Source organism: Lepus europaeus, chromosome 8 (genome assembly GCF_033115175.1).
Source record: "Lepus europaeus isolate LE1 chromosome 8, mLepTim1.pri, whole genome shotgun sequence".
NCBI classification, from domain to species: Eukaryota; Metazoa; Chordata; class Mammalia; order Lagomorpha; family Leporidae; genus Lepus; species Lepus europaeus.
In genome coordinates, this window is record NC_084834.1 from 22,594,891 (window position 1) to 22,615,676 (window position 20,786).

Genomic DNA, 20,786 nt, shown 5'->3' on the forward strand with positions numbered 1-20,786 from the left:
GCATACTCCTTTCCTGCTCAGTCAACCACCCTCCATCATGATAAAATTATCTAAGGGTAATTTTCAGCATTTGGAATTTTGCTTTGGACACTTATTTTAGTTCCCTACTGACATCCAACTGACAACCAGTAAGGCCATACCAGTGTTAAGTGAAAGATATGGCCTTTAAGAAAAACAGACAATACTACAGGAGGTTAACTGTTATCTTAGTTCCCCCAGAGGTACACGTGGACCAAGTAGTTTATATGAATCACCAGGAGGTAAGCTTCAGAAAAGAGGGAACCATTACAGAAAGCAAGAGGAGAATATTGCTAAGGGAGATCTCTGGGGAAATGCAAGACTACAGAGTTGTCCCACAAGAGAAGAACAAAAATGGGGGATTTAGCCTACAACTCCAATTTGGTTGTTAGTTGAGGTCTTTTTTTTTTTTAATTTTTGACAGGCAGAGTGGACAGTAGAGGGAGACAGAGAGAAAGGTCTTCCTTTGCCGTTGGTTCACCCTCCAATGGCCACCGCGGTAGGCGCGCTGCGGCCAGCGCACCGCACTGATCCGATGGCAGGAGCCAGGTACTTATCTTGGTCTCCCATGGGGTGCAGGGCCCAAGAACTTGGGCCATCCTCCACTGCACTCCCTGGCCACAGCAGAGAGCTGGTCTGGAAGAGGGGCAACCGGGACAGGATCGGTGCCCTGACCGGGACTAGAACCCGGTGTGCCGGCGCCGCAAGGTGGAGGATTAGCCTACTGAGCCGCGGCGCCGGCCAGTTGAGGTCTATTCTTAAGGCCTCATCCTGCCTCTCCTGATGGGCCAAGCTCATGCCTGTCACCAGAGAAAGCAGAGTAGCAGGTTCTTGGGGAGAAATAAGATGTGGAACACTGACAGCATTATAATGAAATAGACTGCAGCTAGTAAACATGATTTGTAGAAGACAATTGATTTAGAAGATAACCATAAAGCATACAATGACAAAAAAAAAAGCTACCAACATTATATTACATTTTTGTTAATTATATGCATCTGTATGTTTATTAAAAAAAATATTGGAAGGACATACAACAAATAGTGGAGTTTTTTCCAGAAGGCCGGACTGCAGTGTTTTAATAGCCTTCCTTGCATTAGTATAAGTTTTCCATAGTGACTGTGCATTTTATTTGTGGAGGGAGAAGCTTTTTAAAAAAAAAAAAGAAAGAGAGAGAGATGAAGGTAGGCCTTTATTGTTGAGCATGTCTAAGCACCAAGGAGTCCATAGATCCCTACAGCAACAGAGTCCATGGTGGAAATAAAACTTGGAAAACAGAATGATGAGAAAGACCACTTACTTGGGGATGTTCTTGGTGCTGTTCTAAACACACATAATCAGCATGTCCCCATTCAATAGCACAGAGGAAAAAACAGGATTAGTTAATAGTTGTTCCAATTAAGAGAGGCAATGAAAATGCACTACCCTGCCTCTCTGATCATTGCTTCAATGAGTGGAAGAGAGAGTAAGAGCTAAATAAAAATACATATGAGGTTGGGAGGTAAGAAGAAAACTGATTACCAGTGCGGAGACTCAGTGCCCTTTGCATCCCACACCCTTGCCCTGACTCAGCTGTGATGGGAAGGAATGAGAACCTGAAGTGATCAACTACAGTCACATACCTTGTAACAAACTTCAGTCAACAATGAATCACAAATACGAAGAGTCATGAAAAAACTATGCATAGACTTCAAATTCTTTGCACCAAAACAAACATCTTTTCTTTCCATTTTCTTTGAACTGTTTGAAGTATCCTCTATAACAGTGGTCCTATTAGATTATAGTGGAGCTTAAAATTTCCATCGTCTAGTGATGTCACAGCTAATAACATCATAGGGTAGCACATTACTTGTGTTTGTGCTGATGCTGTTGACAATAAACCTACTGTTCTCTAAGTTATACAAAAATATAACACATACAATTATGTAGAGTATATGATATGCGACAATGATAATAAATGGTTATGTTACGGGTTCATGCATTTACTATACTAAAATTTTATTATTACTTAAAAGTATATATATATATGTATATATATATAAACCATGTGTGCTATGAAACTTTAAGCCATGTTACACAGAAGCAGCCTCACTGGTCTCCCATTTTCCATATCCAGTGATGGATCTATACTACATAGGTTTGTGTATGTACACTCCATGATGTTTGTACAATGACAGGATCACTACCCTTAAGTGACAAGTGACTAAATCCAGAGAGAAAAGCTGAATAAATTAGGTCCCTTGAGGTATGGGGGCTTCCAAAGATAAAGACCTTCCCCTGAGGCCAGCTAAAGTAAGATTTTCTCTCTCATCTATGTGTTTTAATATCTAGTTGATATTTTCAGTGTAGTTGTCCCTCTCTACTTCTTTCTGAATAATTTATCTGAGAGTTTTAATTTGCTATTAAACCTATACAGTGTGTTCTTAACATTAATTATATTGTTATTTCCAGAACTTTTCCATTCTTATGCAAATTTGCTGTCATTTTATATTGTTTGTCTTTGTTCATATGTTCAGGCCTGTCTTTTCTTTCCTTAATAATATAAATTAAGCTTATGTTATAGAATCAATTATATAAATATATTTGAACTTTTATGATTGCATTTTGCTTTCTAATTTTTCTCTTGGATCTCACTTAGGGCACCATATTGCCTTGTGCATTCTGTTGTGTTCTGTTTTGTTCTTTCAGGGAAAGGCATGAACTTGTAACTGTGTTTAAGATGGATGATTTTTCCCCAACATATCATGAAGAGGTCTGGGCATGCAAATGTATTTCCAGTTCATCTTTTCATTGAATGGGCCACTTTTCAACATCCTAGCTTTGAATACAAAGTCATCTATGATAAAGGAAAGAAAATAACCAATATAGCCATCAACAAAATGAGTGTTGAGTGTATTTTTCCAGAAAAGAATATAATGGTCAGTGGAAAACTTCATCAAATGTCACTGTGGGAGAAGCTTTTAGATTCTAGAAAGTCCACTGTAGTTGTGCTAACTATGGATGAAGTTTGTGCTCTGGATTAGGCAGACTGAACCAGAAAAGTATAGTCAGTTGGTTTCCTTTATGCATTCAGGAATGAGTTGTCAAGTAAGTTTATTGGGGTTACTTTACCATTTTTCAGCTATAGTTGATGGGTTGCTTAAAGTATTAATAATGACTACTGCTCAAAACTGTTTTAGTAAAAAAAAAAAAAGGAAGAAAGAAAGAAAGAGAGGGAAAGAAAGAGAGAGAGAAAGGAAGGAAGGAAGGAAGGAAGGAAGGAAGGAAGGAAGGAAGGAAGGAAGAAAAGGAAGGAAGGAAGGAAGGAAGGAAGGAAGGAAGGAAGGAAGGAAGGAAGGAAGGAGGAAATAGCATTGAGTTTTGGTATCTCCTAGGCAGGGGCTTTACAAACAGAAAATCTTTCTTTTACATTAGACTTTATTCTCATTTTGGCAAATGTTGAGTTTTTCAAGACAATTAAAATGAAACTTTAAGGTCATGTGGCTTCAGTGTTTACCTCCCTGCACTCTGCAAATTCCTTTCGTGGTTAGCTAACCCGCTAACCATGTGCCCAAGAAGATGGGTTGAGAATGTTTACCCAGTGTTTTTAGTTGTCGTCAGTGGGAAAGTCATCATGTCCTCTACAATGAAAATGGAAGTCAAAGAAATATTCGGTAGTTTCTTCCTGCTAATAAAGTGGTACTCAAATGTGTACTTCACTGGGATAATTCCACTCTGGATTTGTCCAAATCAAGCATCTCATACAGACAGTGAGTGTTACTTGCCCAGTGCTAAACTAAGGTGCTTGAGTGTTTTGATTTCATTGTTATATAATATATATATATATATATATATATATATATATATATATATATATAATGCACACACACACACACCTTATAGAAAATGATGCTTTGGGGCCTGCACTGTGGCTCACTTGGCTAATCCTCTGCCTGCGGCACTGGCACCCTGGGTTCTAGTCCCAGTTGGGGCACCAGATTCTGTCCCGGTTGCTCCTCTTCCAGTCCAGTTCTCTGCTGTGGCCTGGGAAGGCAGTGGAGGATGGCCCAAGCGCTTGGGCCCTGCACCCGCATGGGAGACCAGGAGGAAGCATCTGGCTCCTGGCTCCTGGCTTTGGATCAGCGCAGTGCAAGGAGCCACAGCGCACCAGCCATGGCATCCATTTGGGGGTGAACCAATGGAAAAAGGAAGACCTCTCTCTCTCTCTCTCTCTCTCTCTCTCTCACTGTCTAACTCTGCCTGTCAAAAAAACATCATACTTTGGGAGTAAGGACTTCGTGTTAGTCATTTTTATATTTCCAGTCCTGAATGGGTAATAAGTAAATGAATAAACAATTTACACAGAGTCCAGCTATGGATACATTAGGATTACTATAAGAAAATGGAGATGCAAGAGAAAGCAAGGACTTTTTGTTTTGTTTTTTGCCATGTAGATTTGCTTAAAATGAAAATGTCTTCACCTGTGCAAATACCATTAACAAATAAATCACTGCACTTCAGTTTTTTTGACTATTCACCTACATCACAGCAGCAAACAAACAAAAAAAATAAATAGCATTGCTAAGCCAATACACATTTTTCCTGCAACTGAACAACTTTCTATTCCTGGAGCTGCTAAAAATTGATAGAATATTACTTTAAAGCAAAGACAAGGGAAAGAATGGCATCAACAAAAGAAAAAAAAGCATAATAATGTATGTATGACCCAACATCTGTCAGGTCATACACAGAGAAAGCCAGGTACAGCATTTCACTTTAAAGTAGCTTCTCAAAAATCTAATAAAACTACATAGAAATAATCATACGCAAATCCACTGGAAACCTGTTTGCCTCAAATTCTTATGCTTTTGTTTCCTCAGTGTCATTTAATAAACAGTTATTTAGCACTTACTACTTGTTGGAACCTGTACACGTTTCTAAGCATATCAAGAAGCTCACACAAATAAGACAGACAGGTGCACAAATATAATGCAAAATAAAGGCATCATTATTCTTTCTACCCCTCACCAAAATAAACTATAATAATGTATTCAAGGGGCCAGCACTGGGGCATAGTGGGTAAAGCAGCCACCTGCATTGCCTGCATCCCATCTGGATGCTGGTTGGAGTCCTGTCTGCTCCACTTCCAACCCAGCTCTCTGCTATGGCCTGGGAAAACAGTAGAAGATGGCCCAATAACTTGGGTGCATGCACCAGTATAAGAGATCTAGAAGAAGCTCCTGGCTCCTGGCTTCGAATAGGCCCAGCTCCAGCCATTGCAACCATTTGGGGAGTGAACCAGCGGATGGAAGATCTCTCTTCCTCTCTCTGTCTCTCCCTCTCTCTGTAACTCTGCTTTGAAATAAATAAATAAATCTTTTAAAAATTATATTCAATTAAATCGTGGTTAATTATAGCCAATGTCCATACATGGATTTTATTTCCCAGCTGGTAACTAAGGTTTAATTCAGAGTTGTCCAATATAAACTTTGGAATGAAAGTTTAGATCTTAAGGGTTCCTGCCTTCACTGAGTATTGGTTAATTTGAATGAAATGACACAAATTGCCATTAGTCACTTATTTCCAACCTAAGAAAAACATTACTCACTGTATTATGCTGCCAATCTGAGGCCTGAGGAACAGAGAGAGAAGTGGAAATTTGAAAGTAAGCTTTGGGGGCTGGTGCTGTGGCGTAGCAGATAAAGCCATCGCCTGCAGTGCCAGCATCCCATATGGGTGCCAGTTGGAGTCCCAGCTGCTCCATTTCCGATCTAGCTCTCTGCTATGGCCTGGGAAAGCAGTGGAAGATGGCCCAAGTCCTTGGGGCCCTGCACCCACGTGGGAGACCTAGAAGAGGCTCCTGGCTCGTGGCTTCGGATCAGCTCAGCTTGGGGCAATTGCGGTCAGTTGAGGAGTGAACCAGCGGAATGAAGACCTCTCTCTCTCTCTCTCTCTCTCTCTCTCTCTCTGCCTTGCTGTAACTCTGCCTTTCAAATAAATTAATAAACCTTAAAAAGAAAGAAAAGAATGTGAGCTTTGGAAGTGAGTCTGTGAAATGGAAATGGAAGCACGGAGTATTGTTTCCAGAAGAAAATGGTCCTCATCCAAGCAGAAGAAAGTTAGCTTAAAATTAAATTTCATTGAGCTTAGAAATTCCCTGCCTCAAAAACATGACATCATTGAAAAAGTAAAGAGTAGCAGTTAATAAAATCTGGATGAGAAAGACGAGGACAAAGGTATGCATTTAGACAAAGAGTAACTCTAATATTACGATGCATTGTGGTTTGACTGAGTCTGCAGAAGAAGGAAGAAATGCCTGGGATGATCTTGCTTCTCCTCCCTTTCAAACCCACCCTCTCTGTGTCATAATTGAAACAAATACTGAACCTCATGACCTATGCAAAGCTAATGAGTACGTCTGAATCAATGATCTGAAGAAAAAAAAATATCTGGTAGTAGGAAACCAAATGCTACAGCAAGATGCTCATCACAGAAACTGGACAGAAATATGGAGAAAGACACAGAGAGAACACTGGCAGCCAGAGGCCATGGAAAGGCAGGTAAATCATGATTGAATGGACAAGCAAATCAAAAGCCCAGGGGAGAAAGGAACTTACAGCTTCTGATCCCAGGACACTGCCAGTGAGAAACATACAGTTCCCTAGTTTGCTTCTTAGATAGTCTGACATTTGCTTTTGGCACCTACTCTCCCTCAGCCTGAACGCCAGCAGTGGGCTCTTTTGGTGAAGCAAAAACCGCCCATTATTCCAGGGGATGAGTAATCTGACAGCTCTTCCAGGTTGGATGTTGCTCCTCAGTGATTACAAAGCGACACTGCCAGGTACTCACTGGCACATGTTAACTGAAACAAGGTCTGAGAAACAGGAAGCATGGGAAGGAGAAAGAAAAGAGTAGAGGACACGCTGGAGGAGGGGTTTTTAATCTTCACTTGGTTGTGTATTTTTCCTAGGTATAGCAACCTATGTTGACAGGTGTTTGTTTTGTTGTTGTTTTGTTTTGTTTCAGTGTGAAACTGCTCTCCTGTCACCTTGATTGCATTACTCCCCATGAGGAATCTGCTATCGTTCTTATCTATTTTGCCCTCTTTAATAAGGCGATGTATTTTTTTCTAGCTGTTTACATGATTTTCTCTTCATAACTGGTTTTGAGCAATTTGATGCACTTTGTCTTGGTGGAGTTTTCTTCATGTTTCTGTGCTTAAGGCTTGTTGCACATCTTGGATATGTGAATTTCCACCAAATTGTGAAATTTTTCAGTTGTTATCAAGTACATTTTGTGCCTCCTTTCCTTTCCTTGTGTTACTCTAATTACATATATGTTAGAACAATTGGGTTTTTTCAGTACTTATTTACCTCTTTTTAAATCCTCTGTGTGCTTCCTTTTGGATAGTTTTTAGTGCTAACAGTTTTCAACTTTACTAATCTTTTCATAGTCCTAATGACACCATAGCATACTAAAGCTAATTAAAGAGCATCTAGAAGACCAAGTGTAGGCTCTTAAGAAGCCTATTTTAATACTCCTGCCCCCCAAAAAACTGATAATTTTGACTATCAGAGGCATGTAAGAGCAGTCTCACATGGTGTCTGTTTTGAAGTTCTGATAACATTGACAAAAATAGCAATATCTCTGTTTATAAGAATTATTAAGAGTGCTGTAAGGGATGGAATAACTTAACAAGTCCCTGCTAAAAGCTTACTATCAGCCACTCAGAGATGACTTCCCCTGAGATTTTGGGAAAACTTCCTGCCTGCCTACATCCTTGAAGATAATTAATTTGTCCTGTAGGACAGGATAGAGGGAGGCAATAGTAGCAGTATTGGTGACAGAATAGTGACAACAACAGGGGCCATAATATGTCTGTTATCCAGAGCAGTAGGCGGGGCAGCACCAGCTTTCTGACCTGTTTGTCCAAGAGATCCATGCAGAAGCTGGTGTCACCTGTAACTGGTCTACTGGCAGATTTGTGTCAACGAAGAATTAAGCTCACTGAACCATGACTTACCCTACAATGCCATCCAGTGTCTCTGAATCTCAAAGAGCTTCCATGCTTAAGAGTGCAACATGAAGTTACAACCTAAAGGAATGTCTTTAAAAAATGTTATCATAAATCCTTTGATTTATGATACCATAAATGCTACTATGGTGAACTTCTGTAAACATGTGCCTTTATGAATCTATATTAGCAATTCTCTGTGTTCAGCTACTCTCCATTGACCATGAATATTCTTTATATTCTCTCCTTTGCAGGAGTCCCTTGTTGATTTTAGACTTCACTAACAATTGCACCCAATTGGTTAGTTCTCTGTTAGTGTAATCATGGTGTCAAGATGCAGAACCAAACACAAGACATCAGGAAAATTGAGGGTCCTTGTGCAGCTTTTCTATGGGACACCAAAGAAATTAACACCTATTTCAAATTATTCCTCAGTATGGCTCCTTCCAACAACATGTTGGGTTGAATGACTTCACCAGGGGTACAGCAACTGAAACAGGAAATTGAGTCTTAACACTGTAAACAGTGTTCACAGAGATTTGAGTGTCTGCAGTTCCTATGAGTACCTATACTACAAACATCTTAGCTTCATCATCCTTTAAAACGTCATTCTACCATCACCCTCTTGATAATATGCCTATTTAGCCTTATAACCAAGACACAAGTTTAGCTATTAAACACCAAAGTGAGGTCAAAGAGGAAAAAAAAAAAAAAACAAGAATTCTATAGAGATTTAGTGCATTTATTAGAGTGAGGGTCCAGGGAGTCATTAAGATGAATATTGAGAGAGAAAATACCCAGCTGCTGTCTTTAAGACAGAAATGGGAATGCTCAAGATTTTTTTTAAATCAGTGAATGTATGGGACCAGCATTGCAGCATAGTGAGCTGAACTGCTGCTTGCAAGGCCAGCATTCCACATGAGCACTACCTTTACAGCCATTTGGGGAGTGAACAAGTGGATGCAAGATTCTCTCTCCCTCTCTCTCTCTCTCTACCTTTCAAATAAATAAATAAAAGCTTTTTTTAAAAGTCAGGTAATTTCCTAATGCTAAGTGAATCCTAAATCCTTTGAATCCTAATTAGAGTGCAACTTAATAGAAAAATTTCACATGTGGCCGCCGCCGCGGCTCACTAGGCTAATCCTCTGCCTGCAGTGCCAGCACCCCAGGTTCTAGTCCCGGTCGGGGTGCCAGATTCTGTCCTGGTTGCTCCTCTTCCAGTCCAGCTCTCTGCTGTGGCCCTGGAAGGCAGTGGAGGATGGCCCAGGTCCTTGGGCCCTGCACCCGCATGGGAAACCAAGAGGAGACACCTGGTTCCTGGCTTCGGATTGGCACAGTGCACCAGCCGTGGCGGCCATTTAGGGGGTGAACCAACAGAAAAAGGAAGACTTTTCTCTCTGTCTCTCTCTCTCTCTCTCTCTCTCTCACTGTCTAACTCTGCCTGTCAAAAAATAAGACAAATTTTACATGGAAATGTTGAAATGCAGAGTTGGTGTTAGAAATTTATTTTGTATTAAACAAAAACAGTCCATTTAAGTTTCTTTTTTCAAGCTGACATATTCCTAATGCAAAGAATGACTGAATTCATCATGACCTTGGTCTTTGCCTGTATGTCTTTGATTAAATTAAATTCAGCTGTGTGGTCATTTTTCTTGTTTTGTTTCATTTCTCACCAAATAAATATATATCATCCTGAAAAGGTTAATGTTAGCTTGTTCTAGTTCTTAATATAATTCTCTGCTAACATTTCAATTTTCTGAAAATAGCTATGTCGTATATAAAGCAGTGTACTATTGATGACACTTGTATATGTAAGGCATAAGGACATAAGGAATATAGAGGTAGAGATAGAGGAGATAGAGATGTTTCTAAAAGCAAAGTCAAGAAGCATTTTAAAAGTTTTTTATCACATCCCAATATTAACATTCAAACAATCAAGAGAAAACCTATTGTTCCCAGATAAAAAAAAAGTTATATCGCTGTGAGATTGAATTCCATCATTGCCAGACTGAATCGAATGAGTTTGATTATCATAACAGAAAGCCATCCTAGTTGGGTTATTTTTGATTTACAGAAAGGCGGTTAAATATTAATTAAATTATCAGTAGTTCCGTGTTGCCTGACCATAAATTCCAAGGATGGATGCTGATTCAGTGAATTGTTAGGACTCTGCTTACAATATCAGAATATAAACCAGGGATGTCACCATGCTAATTTCAATGAACAATCATTTTTCTTTTCTTTTTTTTTTACTTTTATTTAATGAATATAAATTTCCAAAGTACAGCTTATGCATTACAATGGCTTTCTCCCCCGCCCCATAACTTCCCTCCCACCCGCAACCCTCCCCTTTCCCACTCCCTCTCCCCTTCCATTCACATCAAGATTCTTTTTCAATTCTCTTTATATACAGAAGATCAGTTTAGTATATATTAAGTAAAGATTTCAATAGTTTGCACCCACATAGAAACACAAAGTGAAAAATACTGTTTGAGTACTAGTTATAGCATTAAATCACAATGTACAACACATTAAGGACAGAGATCCTACATGAGGAGTAAGTGCACAGTGACTCCTGTTGTTGACTTAACAAATTGACACTCTTGTTTATGGCATCAATAATCACCCTAGGCTCTTGTCATGAGTTGCCAAGGCTATGGAAGCCTTTTGAGTTCACTGACTCTGATCATATTTAGACAAGGTCATAGTCAAAGTGGAAGTTCTCTCCTCCCTTCAGAGAAAGGTACCTCCTTCTTTGATGACCTGTTCTTTCCACAGGGATCTCACTTGCAGAGATCTTTCATTTAGGTCATTTTTTTTTTTGACAGAGTGTCTTGGCTTTCCATGCCTGAAATGCTCTCATGGGCTTTTCAGCCGGATCCGATTGCCTTAAGGGCTGATTCTGAGGCCAGAGTGCTGTTTAGGACATCCACCATTCTATGAGTCTGCTGTGTATCTCGCTTCCCATGTTGGATCTGAACAATCATTTTTCATTGGACATTCTTAGGAAAGAGCAGTGATGAAAATGAAGAATGCTAGAAAATATGTTTATAATCATAGACTTTTTAAAAAAAATGAAGAACAATCATAGTCTTTTTGTTGCACTTGTTGCCTGTGCCTTGGGGGTGTGTGGCCTTCAAGCCACCTGCTCCCTGCTTTCCTGCCTGCATGCTTGTTGCACATGTTCCTGGCCTGCTCTCTGGTGTGGATCCAGCTTTCTAACTTAATTTCTAGACTTCTCTTTCTCCCCTAAATAAAGCCCTCACTCTTTTGCACTTTTTTTCACTGAATAAAATCCTTAAAACTTAAAAAAGAACAATCATGAAAGAAATGAAAGAGAACCTACATAGTGATTCTCCACGATGTGCCCTGTATTAAGAGGTTTCACAAATGATGCCTATATTATCTCACATAGTTTCCCCACCTAATCCTCACAGAGACCAACCTCTCATATCTCCTCATTTTCATAAAGACAAATGACCTAAACTAGGAATGAATGAATGCATACCACTTCATGCTAACTTTATCCTCACAGTAGGTATTGATACAATACAAAGTAGTTTGTTACAATAATTCTTTTTCTTACTTTAGGAGAATGAAAAGAAAATTAAGTTAAAAAATCTGTAAATAGAGAAGCTATTTCTGCTACTCCTATTTTAAAAGATATAAAGCAAAGCTTTAGTCCTAACAACACAGTCTCCTAAGTCCAGAGTTAAGCAAGGGATTTACATGCTTTCAATAAGATAATTTAAAAAGAAATAATGGCAGTAAGAAATACACTGAAAAATGTATTTTTGACTCATAACAGCTGAGAAAGAAACACAAAAATATTGACTTTCTATTTGAGTGAGTTAGAAAAAAACTAAACAATGGTAAATATCATGAAATGTACCTTTCTGCTGATGTGAAAACTAAGAAGTTCATTAAAAAATTCATTAGGAATTGTGCAGCTACTTGTTTCTTGTTTCTCCTCCCCTCTCTCACAATATTGATCCCTATCAACTCCCACACCCATAATTACTTCCCCATGACAAATACATATGCCCAAGTCTCCTCCACCTTAAAAAACAATCAACAAATGAATCCTCGGCGGTCTTTTCCCCTCAGCAGCTGCCCCCTCACGCGTCATTTCCCCCATGGTCCAGCTCCCCAGAGCAGCAGAGTCGCTCATGAATCCAATTCTCTGCAAGGTCTTTCTTCATGCCCCACCTGAATCCCTTTCCTTTCTTGGCTCCTAAAATGCTCGGCCTTGCTGTGTTTCTCATCTCAACCTCTCGTGTCTTCCTAATTTTCAGACTCCTTGGGTACAGATATGCCTCACATTTGTGCCCTTGAACATCTGCTCATTTTGATTTCTCTGAAGTTCTGATTTGAATTTTCAATTGACTGTTCAACATCAAATATGAAGCCAGCATATAGATATTAATATATATTAAGGGAATATATATAAGGAATGTATATAATATATATTATATATAAGGATATATATATATATGTTAATATATATATTAAGGAAAAGAGTTTATTGGGGAAACCCGACAGACTGGAGGGGAGGGACAAAGAAGGAAAAGAGAGAAGGGGAGTGTAAGAGAGAGAGACAGAGACAGAGACAGAGAGACAGAGGAGAGATCAGGAGATGAACACGTGTTCAGGAGCAGGTCCTTTTAAGACTTTGCCAGGGTGCGGGCAGGGAGGTAGGAGCAGCGAATCCCATCAGGATGGGGTGGGGCTGACACCGGGGGGCCAGTGTATATTTTTGAAAGGTCCCTTTCCAACCTGTTATCTAGTGACTTGCCATTGCATAAGGATGATGTAAGCTGCTGTAACAGACAACATCTTGAATCCCAGTGGCTTGGCATAGGGAAATTCATCACTCGCACACACGTAGTTCCAGTAAAGGTCCCTAATCCATGGACCGTCCTGTGCCAGCAGTGATTCAGACTCAGGCACCTTCCATGTTATAACATTGAAAACTTTAACAGTTGGCTCTCAAGGTCACTGACCGTGTCTTCATTGAGACATCAGAAGGGGAAAGAGCATGGGAAATTAGGCACGTGATTTGTTTTGTAATTCTGAAAACTCTTTCATGATCTGTTAACTAAGACTCATTCACATGACCGTATCTAAGGGAAGGTATATTAGTTTGCTGGGCTGCCACAACAAAACCATCGACTGGGTGGCTTCGAAAGCAAAATTTTACTTCTTCCAGTCCTAGAAGCTGGGAATTCAAAAGTCAAGACGGCAGCTGACTTTGTTCCTGATGACGTTTCTCTCCCTGGATTGCAAAGGACAAGCTCTGCCTATGTCCTCATGTGGAGGAGAAAAAGAGAGAGCGATTGTTCCCTTCCTCTCCATACTGTCACATTCCCATCAGAGAAGCATCTCTATAGCCCCAGTTCATGTTAATTTCTTGTTACAGATCCCATCTTTAGATATAGTCCCATTAGAAGTTGAGACTTCAAAACATGAATTTGGATGTGGCACCAAGTGCATAGTAGCAAACTGAAATACAATCTAGCTGTGTTCCCAGGGTGAAGGGGAAATAGGTTTGGCAAAAGACTAGTCAGTCTTGGCCAGCGCCATGGCTCACTAGGCTAATCCTCTGCCTGCGGCACCGGCACCCCGGGTTCTAGTCCCGGTCGGGTGCCGGGTTCTAGTCCTGGTTGCCCTTTTTCCAGTCCAGCTCTCTCCTGTGGCCTGGGAAGGCAGTGGAGGATGGCCCAAGTGTTTAGTCGCCTGCACCCATGTGGGAGACCTGGAGGAAGCACCTGGCTTCTAGCTTCGGATCGGCGCAGTGCACAGGCCGTGGCAGCCGTTTGGGGGGTGAACCAATGGAAAAGGAAGACCTTTCTCTCTCTCTCTCTCTCTCACTGTCTAACTCTGCCTGTCCAAAAAAAAAAAGGCTAGTCAGGCTCTTCATTGTCCACCCTCGGCTCTTCAAATATCCACTGTACTCTTCTTTTCACACAAGAAACACAGCCATACCCACTATGAGGGCCAGAAGCCAAAGTCTCATTCAGTTGTTATGACCAGCTCAAAGCCTAGGGTCTCTGGGTGAGGCATGTCATTCACCAGCAAGTCTTCTCATGGTCCAGTGACTTCAAACAAAAATAAAATTTGTCTGACCACTGCTCAGCACACACACAGAGACACACACTCACTTACTCACTCACATCTACAGTATATGTGTGACAGAGACAGCCACAACACACGTTTTCACCTGAAAGAGGAAAGACTCACAGATGTCGTCATCGGTCCCTAACAATGACAAAATTTCTTCAAGCAGGAATTAGGAGGAAACTGCTCTTCCCTCCTCCGATCTCTCACTTCCTCTATTCACATGCTGCAACCCGTACCTTTCCTCCTTAACCACAGAATGGACCATGTTACTCTCTGCTCAGAACAAACTTTTAAAAACTTCTCACTGCAAATTACTGTGCTAGAAGTTGTGGAGGGAAATAAGTCTTAGGGATGAATGGGATGCCTATTTCAAGGACCATAGGAGGCACTGGAAAATGTCGCTGCAGAAGATGATGGGAGGCTATATCAGAATCTGCTAAGGGGGAATCCTGCATGCAAGGCTAAGAATTCATTCATGTAGAATGAAGGACTAGCTCCTTTCCCTCCCACCAATTGACTATAAACACTTTGAGAAAAGAACTGAACCGCATTCATCTTTGAGAGTTAGTATCCTCTACAACTCTTAGCACAGTCCTTTGCATGTAATTTAATATTCACCGAAATTTACCGAGTGCTTGCCAATGCCAAGCACCATTCTAAATGCTTGCCATGCAACAGATGATTTAATCCTTACCCAAAGGGAGTTCTTCTAATCTCCATTTTATAAGTGATGCAGCTGGGGCACAGAAAGTCTAAGTGCCTTGCCCAAGGTCACAGGTACTACTAAGTGTAGATGACAATTTTGCAATCTATGCTGTCAAGCAATGCTGCTTCTACTTAATTTTCAGTAGTTGATTAGCTGATACAACTCAAAGCAGTTCTCAGAATAAATTATTTCAGCCTGTTACCCAGCAAGCTTTTGTTGTTGATTGTTAATTATATACCAGTCACAGTGCCGGATACTTTCATTCTTATTAGTTTATAGAATATTGGTTTTCCCATTTAACAAATGTTGAAAATTAATTCTAGAGCTATTAAGTAATTTAGCCTGCATCACTCAGCTGGTAAGGATTAGTGCTATACTTTTATTTTTTCACTATATCTAGCTGCAAGTAAGAACAATATAGTCATTTATGAAATCTGGTAAAACAAATTGAGTGAGCTTTTTCTGATAAAGTAGTTGACCCCACAGTAACTACAACATCTAGGAACACCTATACTCTGCTTGTATTTTTTCAGAAATTCAATTACCTTCATGTATTATTTGGACCTGGTTCTATCTCATGGTGAGTTTTCTTACTCTGGTTTCTCAAATTCTGTATGTTCACACGCTTTACTGTGAAGTATATTGCAATGAATTCTTGGGTCCATAAAATATTTAGAAGAACAATTACAAATATAGAGTTGATCCTTCTCTCAGTGAATTTACTTAATATTCTTGATGGGTTTTAATCAATCAGTACTTGATGTTAAATCTCTTCTCTTTCTTCCTGTCTTCTCCTTTTTGAGGACTGTGTTAGGCAGAAGGAAAACCCCCAAGAATCATTCAAGAGGTTACCATCCTGTGAGGACTTTTTAATCCATTGAATAATATTTCAGCCACTAAACAAATACTTCATCACAATGACATGCAAACACACACACACAAAATAAGATCCTGAGAAACCATAAAATATCAAAAACTTTATAAAAAGTAATAAAAGGAAGGAAAGGAGTTAAACCTTAGGTTCGATATACAAAATTATTTACCCTGCACGAATCTCAATAACAAACATGGTCTTTCTGGCAGGATGTTCCATAAACACATGTTTTACATTGCATGTAAAAGTAAATTGAAAGTATGTGATCACAAACATTTTTTTTAAAAAAGGCAGGAAGGAAGGGGATGGGAGGGAGGGAATTATCATTATATTGTTAAAATTATATCTTTGAAGCACTTGAAATGTTTTATATCAATAAAAATATTTTTAAAATAAAAAATATTAACTTGACAAATTAAAATTGGGAAAAGTACAAATAAAAGTGTTTCTGTCTTGATTTTTATTTTTTAAAAGATTTTGTTTATTTATTTATTTGGAAGTCAGAGTTACAGAGAAAGAGGAGGAAACAGGGAGAGAAACACAGAGAGATCTTCCATCCACTGATTCATGTCCCAGATGGCTGCAATGGCCAGGGCTGAGCAAGGCCAAAGTCAGGAGTCAGGAGGTTCATCTGGGTCTCCCACAGGGGTAGCAGGGGCCCAAACAATTTGATCACTTTTCACGGCTTTTCCCAGGCCATTAGCAGGGAACTGGATAAGCAGTGAGGCAGTCAGGACTCAAATAGCTGCAACTTTGCTTTTCCATTTGCAAAGGAATAGTTCCCTTTTGTGATTGGCATTATAACCAACTGGGATCCACTTACTGCAAATCTTGTTCTTTGGTTAATTAAGTTGTGTCTAAATCACATAATGAAAGCTATTAAGGAATTATATATATAATCAAAAGCTTTTATACATGTTGCCATCCATAAGTGCCTTAAAGGTCCATTACGATGGCCAGAAAGAGTTGGGAGAGTGAGCAAAGGCTTCATGAATATGTGGAATTTCAAGGGGAGCCATGGAATGAAAAGACACAATATTCCCTGAGAACACTATCTCAGTGACGAGCTACCATCATGCCTAGTGTTTGGAGAGGAGAAATGAACCTGGAATGGAAGTGGTAGCCAACTGCTTAAGCCGGTAAAATCACTGATAATTATCAGAAGTTTATGGAAGCTAACAGTAATCACTAAAAGGTAAAGGCTATCAGATATAAGTAACAGACCTAGGGCTCTGTAATCTCACTGTTTCAAATAAAAATTACTGTTAGATTGAATTTGTGTACACCTACAAACATCCTCTAGCAAGCAAGCAAGCAAACAGAAACATACTTCATGAGGTCAAATCCCAGCTCTCTGTCTTCTCAGGTGCTCTGACCATACCTGGCACGAAAGATTTGCTAGAGACAAAAGCAGGAGTATTCCAAAGGCAGAGCACACTGGCTCGTGTTCAACATTAGGCAACCAGAGTTCTCTGAACATGAGGCTGCCCATAAGCAACATGGCAGAATCAAACCATGGGCACCACTTAGGAAGATAAAGTCTACTGGGCCTGCTAGATTCTTATATGCTGGATGTTATTTTTGACCAATCCAAATATCTTTAACACAATTAGTGAAAATGAATTGCGAACTTCCTTTTGCTAATTGACAAAGCATCTGGTGTTGATTAGAGCTTTTAAAGACAGTTGAAGAGTTCATAGGAGCTCTTTCTTCTGAGAGAGCCCTTTCAATTAAATGCCGCATCACCACCCCTAAAGTGTGCATTCCCTCTTCAGGCAACTATCCACACTCATGTGGATTAAATCTAATTAGCACACGCCTACATTATCGCACTTTCTCTGATGAAGGATTTTGAAAGTAAATTACCACTGACGAAACAGGTGGGAAGCAAGCAGCCGTAGCCGCTTTAGTGAAGCCTCGTGTTAAAGCAGAGTGGTTGTTGGCAGATGTATGTGATAGAAGCCAGGAGGATGCCAGCTTACGGAGAGCGCTGACTGCCAAGGGATTAGATTCAACAGAGAGCCATTGAATGGGAGAATGGAACAGCAAGCGCCCAATGCGGCACTGTTTGAGAGCACAGACTCTCCGGGAGGACTGCCAGTGTGAACACCAATTCTCCCAGTCACCAGCTGTGCGGACCTGACAAATTATCTCTAGGCCTCAGTAGCAGAGAATGGAGATAAATAAATACATAGCTCATAAAACCAAAACATCCAATTCATATTATTGGGAATGGTTAATTATACAATTAAAATAGCATAAGGCTTTTATAATATTATCTGGCAAGAGAAAGTAGTAAATAAATGTCAGCTACTCATATAAAAAGATAAGGGTTTAAACTAAGGTATGATGTAGGAATGCAAGATAAGAAGCACTACATTGAACCCAAGTGGTCACATGCACTGGATGTGTCTCCTCACTGTCTAGGCAATAATAATGGTTGCTTATTGGCCCCTCTCCCCTTTTTCCTTCCATACTTGATTGTGGTGGAATGAGAAGGCCATGCCAAGGTGGCCACTGGCAAGCAAGCATCAGTTACTCAGGAATGGCTTTGGAAACTGCCTGGCGACAGGCTGTGATTGGATGGCTTTGGAAACTGCCTGGCGACAGGCTGTGATTGGATGGCTTTGGAAACCGCCTGGCGACAGGCTGTGATTGGATGGCTTTGGAAACTGCCTGGCAAACTGTGATTGGATGGCTTTGGAAACCGCCTGGCAAACTGTGATTGGTTGGGGCATAGACTGCCCCTTGACAGGATTGGCTGGTCTTGGCTATATAAGCTGTTGTACCACCTGAAATATAAACGAGTCTGCGGGCTGCTCGCCTCAAGCCTGCTTTCACCCGACTCACGGAGTCTGTGTGGCAACTCCGCGCCTCTTGCCCCCACCACACTGCTCTTCTCAGAAACGAATCCATTGCGACATTGTTGAGAAATCAACATGACTGAGAAAGAGACAGCCTGTTGGACTCGGCGAGGTCCCCCCTGGATTTCGGCAAGTAGGCCCCTCGGTGTTTTGTGTGCTGTTCGGTTCTGTGAGGGTGAGCACAGAACCCCCTCCTAAGCCCCTTTCCTGGTCCTTGTCCTCGGTCTAAGTGACCCCAGGTTAGCACACACCGCCCTGAAGCGTACGTCGCTTCTCGGCTCCTCCTTTTACTTTCGGTTCGCCCGGCAAATTCACATAAGGGACTGATCATCCCAGAATTCGGAACCAAGTCATCTTCCCTCACTCGAGAGAGGTGACGCTCCGGAGATACCGTGTGGGCATACGGCCTTGACCTAACGAATCAAGGAAGTCCCCCACTAAGCACAGGACATACGTACGATCTGATACACCACTATCTGTTTGTCTAACATAGGGAAACCTCCTGAAAAATGCCATCCACAGCTGAGGTGCTAGGAATTTGCTTTGTTATGGCAGCAGTGCTGTGCGTGTCTTTCCTTTGGCTACAGTTGTCGTGGTGCGCCGCTCTTAAGCACTCAAACATGGGAAAGATACCCCCCTCTCAGAATCCTGTGCGGATTATCAAACATAGTGAATCTGTGAGTGATAAGAGCCTGACACTCCAGGTCCCTATCTCACAGACAATGGTTGATGACTTAGGGAGAGAGCGTTCTGACAGTAAAAAAAAACAAGGTAGCAAACAATGTAGCAACACCTAGTCAGCTACCCCCCACATACCCATGGGATGAACTAAGAGGACCTCTACACAATAACTCATGCAAGGTCATCCCATCCGCACCCAGTGAGGATCCCCACATTTGTGGCAGTATTCGGACACCCCAAGCTCTTAGGGCAGCAGCTGGATCCTGTCCCACCTGCACATTTGCTGTTAATGTAGGAGAGGATGCAAAATTCAGGCCCTGGATTCCAACGCCTGTAAAAAGGCTTCTATTAACCAAGGGTCGAGGATATGCTTGTGTCTTTCCAGAGAATGCGGAACAGCCCATTTGGGTACCAGCCAGAAACATCAAGCCTGCAACTGACAGCCAACCAGAACCAGCTGAACAAGACCGAGACTCCGCCTTGTTAGCAGACGCACCTGCCCTATCATCCTACCCTGAGAAACTGCCCATAGCCATAGCTGTTACTGTTGGGTACCCCACTAGGTCTGGTCAGTGACTCAAATGGCCCACAGCCTGTGTGCGGTCATGCCATTCCTGATAACCATTATTTCTCATTCCTACCCCTATCTGAGCAAGCAATCTTGTGGTCTCTCGATTTGAGCGCTGGTTAGTCAATGACAGGTAAGATCCCCTGGGGGACAATCTAAGACAGGCACAGCTGCGTACGGAGACCACATGGAAACAGGGTCAACAATGGTATGGCCAAGAATCATGCCTCCCGTTGCTCAAAAATAAACGAAAAGGGGGAAATGTGGTGGAATGAGAAGGCCATGCCAAGGTGGCCACTGGCAAGCGAGCATCAGTTACTCAGGAATGGCTTTGGAAACTGCCTGGCGACAGGCTGTGATTGGATGGCTTTGGAAACTGCCTGGCAACAGGCTGTGATTGGATGGCTTTGGAAACCGCCTGGCAAACTGTGATTGGTTGGGGCATAGACCGCCCCTTGACAGGATTGGCTGGTCTTGGCTATATAAGCTGTTGTACCACCTGAAATATAAACGAGTCTGCGGGCTGCTCGCCTCAAGCCTGCTTTCACCCAACTCCCGGAGTCTGTGTGGCGACTCTGCGCCACTTGCCCCCACCACCACGCTGCTCCTCTCAGAAACGAATCCACTGCAACATTGTTGAGAAATCAATGGCAACACTTGATTACACATGGAATTTTCATTTATAGGATTGAATTAGTTCTTGTGCCAGGTGGTAATGCCACAGTCTCCAAAATGGAATGTTTTTTATTTAGAGATGATGCGGGTTCTATCAGAGCCAACTAGCTGTGATTGCACTGGTTCAATAAAGCCTGGAATGTGAAAATAAGCCCTTAAGAATTTAACAGAACTGGCGATGTTGTGGCATAGTGGGTTGATGCCATCTGCACATTGCCAATCCCATGTGTGTGTCAGTTCGAGTCCCAGGTGCTGTGCTTCTGATTTAGCTCCCTGCTAATATGCCT